Source organism: Tursiops truncatus, chromosome 6, assembly GCF_011762595.2.
Source record: "Tursiops truncatus isolate mTurTru1 chromosome 6, mTurTru1.mat.Y, whole genome shotgun sequence".
NCBI classification, from domain to species: Eukaryota; Metazoa; Chordata; class Mammalia; order Artiodactyla; family Delphinidae; genus Tursiops; species Tursiops truncatus.
Genome location: NC_047039.1, coordinates 43,201,037 through 43,211,775, shown reverse-complemented (window position 1 = coordinate 43,211,775; position 10,739 = coordinate 43,201,037). Strand labels below are relative to the sequence as shown.

Sequence of the window (10,739 nt, the reverse complement as noted above, 5' to 3'; positions counted from 1 at the left end):
TTTATAATATATATTTTGCGATCTTGTAATGTGCCATTTGAAATGATATTTAGTCAAGCCTATGATGCAACTGGTCTTTCACATATTAGCAAACTGGAATGCAGCTGGATTTCAAGTAGAAGGAAAAGTCGGGGATAGGCGACTACCTTATGTAAAACTAGTTGTAAACGTAAGGATGCAGGTTCTGAATAAGGAATTTAGGAAAAACGTATATTTTTGTTCTTTATCTTTTGCTAAGACAACTTTTCAGTGTCTCTTTGGATTGAAAAATACTGCCTTTTTCTCAATAAGGAAAGCCTAGTGGTTGTGCCATCTTAGACATTTGAAATAAGATGCATGTAGGGGTGTGTCATGCCACGTACTTAAAATCGATCATTCCAAATAATACAGTAGCTCAAAAATCTATTCCACTGGATAAAGAACCAACCTTTATGACTCTTCCCTTCAGATTTAAGAAATAACTCCAATCTACTTGAATATAATATTAATTTACAATATGTCAATACCTTCAGCCCATTGCTAATTTTAGCAGTACTTATGTATCTTCTTTGAGAATGTTGTAATTACAGCTAGAAGATATCTCCAAAAAGTAACTATAGTTCTCTAATTCAACGTATGTTTTCAGCCTTCATTTTATATGATTCACCATGACTTAAGAATTCATCTTTTAGAAATTTATCTTAAGGCAATGCAAACTATAGAAAACATGTATACGCATAATTTTTATTATTGCAATACTACTTAACCAAATTAGAACAACTGAAATGTTCCCATTTAGGGGGGAATGATTATGTAACTTAATGGTATTTACAGGTACGGCATATTTATCTTAAAATAACATTTACAAAGAGGTTGTCAGGACATTAGGATAAGGTCAGCGATTAAACGTTAAGTGTTAAAAAATAGGGATATAGAAGGTAGTATCAGTTATTAACATTATAATTGTTAAAATGATACTAGTGATACTCTGAGTGTTGGGATTATGGGCTGTCAGTATTTTTAGCTCTCTAATTTTTGTGTTTTTTTCTAAATTTTTTTTTACAATGAATATAAGATGCAATACCTTTTATCCCTCCTTTTTCTGTTGAGAACACTAATGTTCTACTCTCTTAGCAAATTTCAATAATACAATACAGTGTTATCATCTGTGATTACGATGTCATACATTAGATCCTCAGATCTTATTCATCTTATAACTGAAAGTTGGTAATCTTTTACCAACCTCTCCCTATTTTCCCCAAACCCAGTTCTTAGCAGCCACATTTCTGTTCTCTGTTTCTATGAGTACACTTTTTTTTTTAATATTCCACATATAAGTGATACCATGCAGTATTTGTCTTTCTTTGCTTGCCTGACTTATTTCACTTAGCATAATGCTTTCCAGGTTCATCCATGTTGTCACAGATGATAGAATTTTCTTCTTTTCCAAAGCTGAATGATATTCTATTTTGTATGTATACCACATTTTCTTGATCCATTCATCCATTGACAAAAACTTAGGTTGTTTCCATACCTTGACTATTGTGAATAGTGCTGCATTGAATATGGGAGTACATATATCTCTTCAAGATAACATTCCCTTAAATGTATACCCAGAAGTGGAATTGTTGGATCATATGGCAGTTCTAGTTTTAATTTTTTGAGGAACCGCCATACTGTTTTCCATAGTGGATGTACCAGTTACATTCCCAACAACAAGGCACTAGGGTTCCCTTTTTCCACATTCCCACCAGCATTTGTTCCTTGTCTTTTTTTTGTTTTGTTTTGTTTTTGTTTTTCTGCGGTACGCAGGCCTCTCACTGTTGTGGCCTCTCCTGTTGCGGAGCACAGGCTCCGGACACATAGCCTCAGCGACCATGGCTCACGGGCCTAGCCGCTCCGCGGCATGTGGGATCTTCCCAGACCGGGGCACAAACCTGTGTCCCCTGCATCGGCAGGTGGACTCTCAACCACTGCGCCACTAGGGAAGCCCTATCCCTTATCTTTTTGATGATTGCCGTTCTAACAGGCATAAGGTGATACCTCAAGGTTGTTTTGATTTGTATTTTCCTCATGATTAGTGATGTTGTGCATCCTTTTATGTCCTGTTGACCATTTGTATGTCTTCTTTCAAAAAATGTCTATTCAGGTACTCTGTCCATTTTCTAATTGTATTATTATTATTGTTGTTTTTGCTATTAATTTGTATGAGTGCTTATATATTTTAGTTACTAACCTCTTATTAGATATATTGTTTGGAAATGTTTTCTCCCATTCTATAGGTTTCCTTTTGATTTTGTTGTTGGTTTCCTTTGCTGAGCAAAAGCTTTTTAGTTTGATGTATTCCCACGTGTTTATTTTTGCTTTTGTTGCCTTTGCTTTTGGTGTCATGTCCAAAAAATTGTTGCCCAGGCCAATGTCAAGGAGCATTTCCTCTATTTTCTTCTAGGAGTTTTATGGTTTTAGGGCTTACATTTAATTCTTTAATCCATTTCCAGTTAATTTTTTGTTAGTGATGTAAGAGAGAGGTCGAATTTCATTCTTTTGCATGTGAATATCCAGTTTTCCCAATACTGTTACCTGAGATAAATCATATTTTTTCATGCTGTATAATTCTTTTATACCTTGTTGGATTTGATTTTCTAATGTTTTGTTGATTTCTATATTCATGAGTTATTGATCTGTAGTTTTTTTTTTGGTTCTTTCTGGTAATGTCTTTACCTGGTTTTGGTTTTAGGGTGATGCTGTCCTCACAGAATGGGTAAAGAAGCTGCTGTTACTAAATTCTTAATCTTCACTCTTTGTTTCACCTCCTGTGTACAGTGCTGTGACACCACCCTGATACAGTCCTTTCACTATCAAGATAACATTTTTTAAGGCTTTGCATATAGCAAATTTTACTGAAGACTTAGCATCCAAGAAGGGGATTAATTTGCAATGCAGCACAGCACAGCATATAATTCGAGTTTATTTTAGACATCCTTTCTCTTAAATACCCCTTTGCGACTTCAAATAATGTGAACTCACTAATTGTTCCACTTCATCTATCCCTATACTTTAGCTGTACTTCAGGACTCTACCTTCTTGTCTCTCCTTAGCTCTCTTTTTAAAAAATCATCTGGTTTTATAATGTAAACAATTCAGTTTTCTTCAGTAAGTTCTGGACCTACGTTTGTGTATGAACCAGGGTAGGTTGATATCAGCTGTTTAATAAAATAAACATTTAATATTTATGTCAGAGTTAGCTGTGGGTCCACAGGGAGGCTCTTCTCCATGCAGTCACTCAGGGCACCAGGCTCCTTTTATGTGGTGACTCTACCATTTCCTTGGACAGAGGAGAGAAAGAACTAGAAGGGTAGCCCAAGAGATTTTAGGGCCAGGCATGGGAGTATTATTTATCACTTCCTCCCACATTCTGTTGTTCACAACTCATTTACATGTTCCCACCTAATTGCAAAATGCTGTCTGGCTATGTGCTCCAGAGAAAATAAAATGTTCTTTGATGAACATATAGAATTCTTTTTGTTACACTTAAAAAAAAAAGATTAGGTTGATATGTAAGTAGAAGTCTAATCTGGGTCTCCATTCCTTTAACAGCATTTTAATGAGAATTTCTTTGTTTTACATGAGCTCACTGTCCTAAGGAGGACTTCTTGTCTGATATAATCCCAAATCCCTTAGAAAGAAGAGGCTCCCATCAATACTGTTTATTTGTTTCATTGTCTGTTTATTTGTCTTTTTTTTAAAAATAAATTTATTTATTTATTTATTTTTAGCTGAGTTGGGTCTTTGTTGCTGCATGCGTGCTTTCTCTAGTTGTGGTGAGTGGGGCCTACTCTTCACTGCGGTCTGTGGGCTTCTCATTGCGGTGGTTCTCTTGTTGCAGAGCACAGGCTCTAGGCGTGCAGGCTTCAGTAGTTGTGGCGCGTGGGCTTAGTTGCTCCACAGCACGTGGGATCTTCCCGGACCAGGGCTCGAACCCATGTCTCTTGCATTGGCAGGCGTATTCTTAACCACTGTGCCACCAGGGAAGCCCTATTTAAGTGTCTTAAGCTCCCCTTTTTATTGCTCTATACTTAGCCTAATTCATGCAGTATGCATATACAATTTGGTACCTTTACATTCTTCACTAATAATACCTGATGGATTTTCTTCTTATGGATTGATGCTATCTACTGGACTCTGAAATTATACCAGCTGCATTTAGTTCTGTTTTTAACTAGTGGGCTCATTGTTAATATCTCATGAGCTTTTTGGTTGTAGCTGAAAGTCTGTCCCTACATTTTGTTAAAGCCCACTTTCCCTCATTGTGCCCTGAGGATTCCCCAGTCACCTTTTTCAGTTTGTCAGCTGCTTTCTTTATTTTTATTTCTCATCTGTTGCCAAGTTATTCCCTTTAGCTACCCTGATTTCTTGCTCCTTTGGTTTTTTTTTAACTTTGATTGCTCCCTGTGTTCCCATAATCAACTAAGTGATTTTTCACTGCTTATGTATTCGGTCCGCCAAAGTGAAAGGAATTAAAGTGTATTTCAGTTACTTCTATTTGCTTTCCATTCCCTGACCTTCCCATTAATTTCAGTCTACCACTGTGTTTTATACATTATAGCTGTATTTGGTGCGATTCTGTTTTTCAGAATTTTAATATGTAAATCAGTTTGACTTTGAGTTCACTTTTTATGTACCAATTTGTGATACTACTTATCAAGCATTTTTGGGATCAACGGATGATATGCTAATAAAGATTGTTTAAACTGAGCTCAGGAAAGGTTTTCTGTGGACGTGGTATGGGTAGAAGAGATTATCATTCCAATTATCTAAAAGAAGCAATTAGACGTTTTGTTAATATTTGGATTTTTAAAATAAAAATAGCTCTTAATTGTAGCCATTTTAATGCATACATCAGTTTAGAATCTGGCTAATAGCCTGCTGCTTTTGTGGTGAGATTGTCCCTTTTTTTAAACTAATGGGTTAAATATCATGGGTGTGTTTAGTAGAGTTACCAATAGAAGAAAATGATTCAAACTAAGGTTTTTAAAAAAATCTTTTTTGGTGGTGGTGATCATTTTATGAGGGGTAATTTCTTTTAATGATAGGATAAAGAACTGTTTCTTGCCCAGTGAGTTTATGGAGGAGCTAACACTTTTGTTTCCTTAATAGTGGTAGCTATGTGGTTTATTGGCACTCTTCCCTTTCCCCAGTTTTCTAGGCTCCACCCCCCTACCACAGGGATGAGCTATGAGCACATCAGGCAAGGCCAATGAATATGACCATTTTGATTGGTTTAGAGATGGATGTGTGACCCAAACATGGACAATGAGAGCTCCACCAAAAGTGTTTGCCGGAACTTTAAGGAAAAAGTACTTTCCTGCCCCTTAGTCGCTAGGATGTAAGTTGGAGTACCTGGGAGCTCTTGTTGCCATCACATGGAGAGAGCTCTGCCTAAGGATAAAACAGAATGAGGAAAGCAGAAATTAGGGAGAGAGAGAGAGAGAGAGAGAGGGAGAGAGAGAGAGAAAGGGGTCGGGGAGAGAGAGAGAATACTTCTTGATGGCATTTTTGACACCCTAGATCAAATTGTGTCTGAAGTCAGTCACCTCTTAGATTTCTCAGCAATGTAAGTCATTAAGTTACCTTTTAACTTAAGCTAGTTTTGATTGTGTTTCTTTCACTGACAACTAAAAGTGTAACAACAAAATCACTGACCACCTAGAATTAGTTTATAAATATAATGTCACCAAATTAGAATATTCATTTTAGGAGGGTAAAGAAGACCCTTACCTACATTGTTGACCATTCTATCTCTATCATATATTATATCACAGTAACTGGCACAGAGACATGCTTAATAGATATTTATGGAATGAATAAATGATTCATCTAATTAATTTAATAATTTAATTCAAGTTGAACTATTTTGTCCGGGTCTTATCTTGGGAAATAGTAAGATGATAAAAGGAATAAAAGAGACAGAGACTCTGTCCTTTATTTTCTGAATTTGTGCAGGCAGTGAGGTATTACAATAACTTAAGGCAGACTAAGAGAAGGGGCCAAAGGGAGTGAAAGTTATATGTTAAAGAGTAGCTATGTCATCAAAAGGCTCTCGAGTTAAGACTACTTGGATTTGAATCCATGCTCTATACTTGTTAACTGAATAAATTTGGGTATATTACTTAAACTCAGTTTTCTTATCTGTAAAATGGGGGTAATATTTGTATATCCTTTATAGATCTGTCATGAGGATAAATCAAGATGTTCTGTTTAAAATATAAGGCTGGATACTATAAAACTCTTATAGGAAAACATAGGCAGAACACTCTTTGACATAAATCACAGCAAGATCTTTTTTGATCCACCTCCTAGAGTAATGAAAATAAAACCTAAAATAAACAAATGGGATCTAATTAAACTTGAAAGCTTTTGCATAGCAAAGGAAACCATAAACAAAACAAAAAGACGACCCTCAGAATGGGAGAAAATATTTGCAAACTAAGCAACCAACAAGGGATTAGTCTCCAAAATATACAAACAGCTCATGCAGCTCAATATCAACAAAACAAATAACAATCGAAAAATGCGTGGAAGATCTAAACAGACATTTCTCCAGAGAAGACATACAGATGGCAAAAAAGCACATGAAAAGTTGCTCAACATCACTAATTATTAGAGAAATGCAAAACAAAACTACAGTGAGGTATCACCTCACACTGGTCAGAATGGCCATCATCAAAAATCTACAAACAGTAAATGTTGGAGAGGGGGTGGAGAAAAGGAAACCCTCCTATGCTGTTTTTGGGAATGTAAATTGGTACAACCACTATGGAGAACACTATGGAGGTTCCTTAAAAAACTAAAAATAGGACTACCATGTGACCCAGCAATCCCACTACTGGGCATATACCCTGAGGAAACCATAATTCAAAAAGATATATGCACCCCAATGTTCATTGCAGCACTATTTACAATAGCCAGGACATGGAAGCAACCTAAATGTCCATCAACAGAGGAATGGATAAAGAAGATATGGTATGTGTATATATATTCCATTATAATATATTATAATACAATAATTATATATATAATTATATATATAATTATAATTATATTATTATTATTATAATATAATATAATATTCCATTATATATATAATGTAATATTGCACAGCCATAAAAAGAAAAACTAATGCCATTTGCAGCAACATGGATGGACCTAGAGATTGTCATACTGGGTGACGTAAGTCAGACACATAAAGACAAATATCATATGATATCGCTTATATGTGGAATCTAAAAAAAGAGTACAAATGAACTTATTTACAAAACAGAAGCAGAGTCACGGGTATAGAAAACAAACTTATGGTTTACCAGGGGATAAGTGGGGGGCTGGGTAGATAGATTGGGATTGACATATACATGCTACTGTTGAATATATATCAAATAGATAACTACTAAGAACCTGCTGTATAGCACAGGGAACTCTACTCAATACTCTGTAATGACCTATACGGGAAAAGAATCTAAAAAAAAGAGTGGATATATGTATATGTGTAACTGATTCACTTTGCCGTACACCTGAAACTAATACAACATTGTAAATCAACTATACTCCAATAAAAATTAAAAAAAAGAAAAGCATATTGAAAAAATAAAATGATTAAAATACCTAGGATATATTAAGTACTCAGTAATTTTTAACTCTTTTTGTTTCAGTAAGCAGAGATGGCTGGTACAGGATTTAAATATGGAAGAAGATAAAACTGGAATGAAGTCACCCTTGGGAAGCTGAATATTTATTATACTGCAAGTAAGTATCAGCCATTAATAAAACTCTGCATACAGGGTTTGTAATACAAAATGATCTAGCAAAATCTTACTTTAGTGTTATGTTAGATTTGTGATCTTCTAATCTTACTTTAATGTTAGGTTAGATTTATACAGTGGTAGATTTATTTCAGAGAAGATGAGTTAAGATATGCATCCTTGGTAAATGGGAGAAAAAAGGGACCTCTATATTATATTTTTAAGAATTTTAATAGGAAATCATGTAGCATTTTAAACTCAGTGATAACAATGTCAAATTTTTACTAGATATTCTGCAAAAGGAAAGAAAAAAAGATTTTCAAAAATAAGTATGTTTGTCTGCTATAAGGTAGATAAGCAGAAGATTAAGTATTATATGTTAGATAACCTTCCAGATTCATTAACATACGATGCTTAAAGCTCATAAAATTTGATGAAATTTTGTCAAGTCTTATTCAGAAATGAACATCCTCCTATGTCATGAAATGCTTTTTATGATTACTTTTTTATTTTACTTTAATCTGCAACTCATGGTAAAGTAGTAGTTTCCCAAGGGTGTCTGGGTACAAAGGAAAATGGAGTCACATAAATGGAAAAATGTAGCTTCAAATATGCTTAATATTGCTGGCCTACATATTTCAGAAACATCGGGGCATTTCCACTTGATTCAGGGGTCTTTGGAGAGAATGAAATAGCATAGTGTAGTAGAGGAAAGAACACAGGCTTTGGAAATCTTGACAAAAATAGATTAAAATTGTGTAACCTTGGACAAAATAACCTTATTGAGCCCAAGCTTCCCCATGAGAAGAAAGAAGATAGCAACATTAGCTTCATAGTGTTTTTGTGGTGATTAAGGATAATATTTATAGGGTGACACTCGTTTTTTGGCATGTAGAAGGTGATCAATGTATGATAACTATTCTTATTATAAATTATCATTTCCAGTTATTAATAACAAAATTATCAATGAGATTCTATTTCAGATTTTATGTAGTAGTGGGAAATATAAATCTATCAAAATAAAAATAAAAGAGCAGATATTTGCTGGAAATCCTAAGGCAGAAATAATGAATAAATAAAACTATAGAGACAAATGTTAAGTAGCAACTTCCAAGATTTTGGTAGATGTTGATTGAGTCTTAGCTGGTATCATAGCTTATGAATAGCCAAGTTCAGCACTGTAGTTTAACTTCATTGCTCCAGCCTACTCCAAAGATAAAATGGATGGAGGTGTTCTAGACAGAGATTATGATGATGAAACAGCTGTTCTCCACTTTCTCTTCTTCTCAGGTTGTATGCCTTTATCATTTAGCCTATAAAATAAGTGTAAGTCTAGTTTTTATCAGGAACCAGAGTTCCTGTCTTAGCATTTTCTATCCAACTTTCCTGTCCTTGTCCTTACAGTTTTTTCTGGACTCCTCTCCTGACCTTCCACTCTGTCCAGCTTCCCTTTCTTGTTTGCTTAATGAAAATTCCACTTATCTTCTCAGAATTAGGTTCCTCAGGGCATTCTCAATCTACTTCACACTGTGGAAGGACACAGTCCTCCTTAAGAGTTATAAAATACACACTGGGATGTTAAAAGCAGTCACTTTCTGGCCCTAAGGACTCTTCATTGTGTTAGATTTAAACTGATCAAATCCCCAGACACAGTCCTCCTTAAGAGTTATAAAATACACACTGGGATGTTAAAAGCAGTCACTTAGGCCCTAAGGACTCTTCATTGTGTTAGATTTAAAGTGATCAAATCCCCAGATTTACATTTTAATATATATAGCTTTATCCACTGGCCTGGGGTTATCTTTGAAAAGTCATAATTTCTTCTTCTTCTTTTTTTTTTTTTTTTTGTGGTACGCGGGCTTCTCGCTGTTGTGGCCTCTCCCGTTGCGGAGCACAGGCTCCGGACGCGCAGGCTTAACCGCCAATGCTCACGGGCGCAGCCGCTCTGCGGCATGTGGGATCTTCCCGGACCGGGGCACAAACCCGTGTCCCCTGCATCGGCAGGCGGACTCTCAACCACTGTGCCACCAGGGAAGCCCAATTTCTTCTTTTGTTTTTAATGGAACACTTTATGATTTTATATGTCATCCTTGTGTAAGGACCATGCTAATCTTCTCTGTATCATTGCAATTTTAGCATGTGTGTTGCTGAAGCAAGCACTCTTTCCTCCCTCCTTCCTTCCTTCCCTCCCTCCTTCCTTCCTTCCCTCCCTCCTTCCTTCCTTCCCTCCCTCCTTCCTTCCTTCCCTCCCTCCTTCCTTCCCTCCTTCCTTCTCTCCTTCCTTCCTTCCCTCCCCTCCCTCCCTTCCTTCCTTCCCTCCCCTCCCTCCCTTCCTTCCTTCCTTCCCTCCCTCCCTCCCTCCCTCCTTCCCTCTCTCTCTCTCTCTTTCTCTTTCTGAGAAGGTGATCTCTTGTTTTATATATACATATACATGGTCTATTTGAAACAGTTTAAAACTTATTTTTACTTTTGGCAAGTAGACAATTTTTCCTCTGTTTTATTCCAAGATTTTTTTTTTTTTTGCGGTACACGGGCCTCTCACTGCTGTGGCCTCTCCTATTGTGGAGCACAGGCTCCAGACGCGCAGGCTGAGCAGCCATGGCTCACGGGCCCAGCCGCTCCGCGGCATGTGGGATTTTCCTGGACTGGGGCACAAACCCGTGTCCCCTGCATCGGCAGGCGGACTCTCAACCACTGGGCCACCAGGGAAGCCTTCAGTCCAACATTTAAAACAGAGAAATTGAAGCTTTTCTTGTTAGGGGGTAATTGGGATAAGACCTCTGCTCTTTCAACTCTGTTGTTTCCATTGCCCCTGAAGTATCTCCGAGGAACCCTAGGCCCAGAGAAACACAAATGAAAACCCTTGAGTTAGTGAAAAGAGTTATTAACTGGAATTTTGAAAACTTGAGTTTTAGCTTTAGTTCTAACATCAAATTTATATGCGTCACTGATAGGGTTAATTGT

General features: G+C 36.5%; 1 non-coding gene across 1 annotated transcript; it reads right to left on the bottom strand.

Moving 5' to 3' along the window:
• Positions 1-9,828: 9,828 nt before the first annotated feature.
• LOC117312899 (U6 spliceosomal RNA) lies at positions 9,829-9,935 on the bottom strand. Its single transcript, XR_004527300.1, has one exon. It is a non-coding gene; the product is annotated as a U6 spliceosomal RNA (small nuclear RNA).
• Between the last annotated feature and the right edge of the window lie 804 nt (positions 9,936-10,739).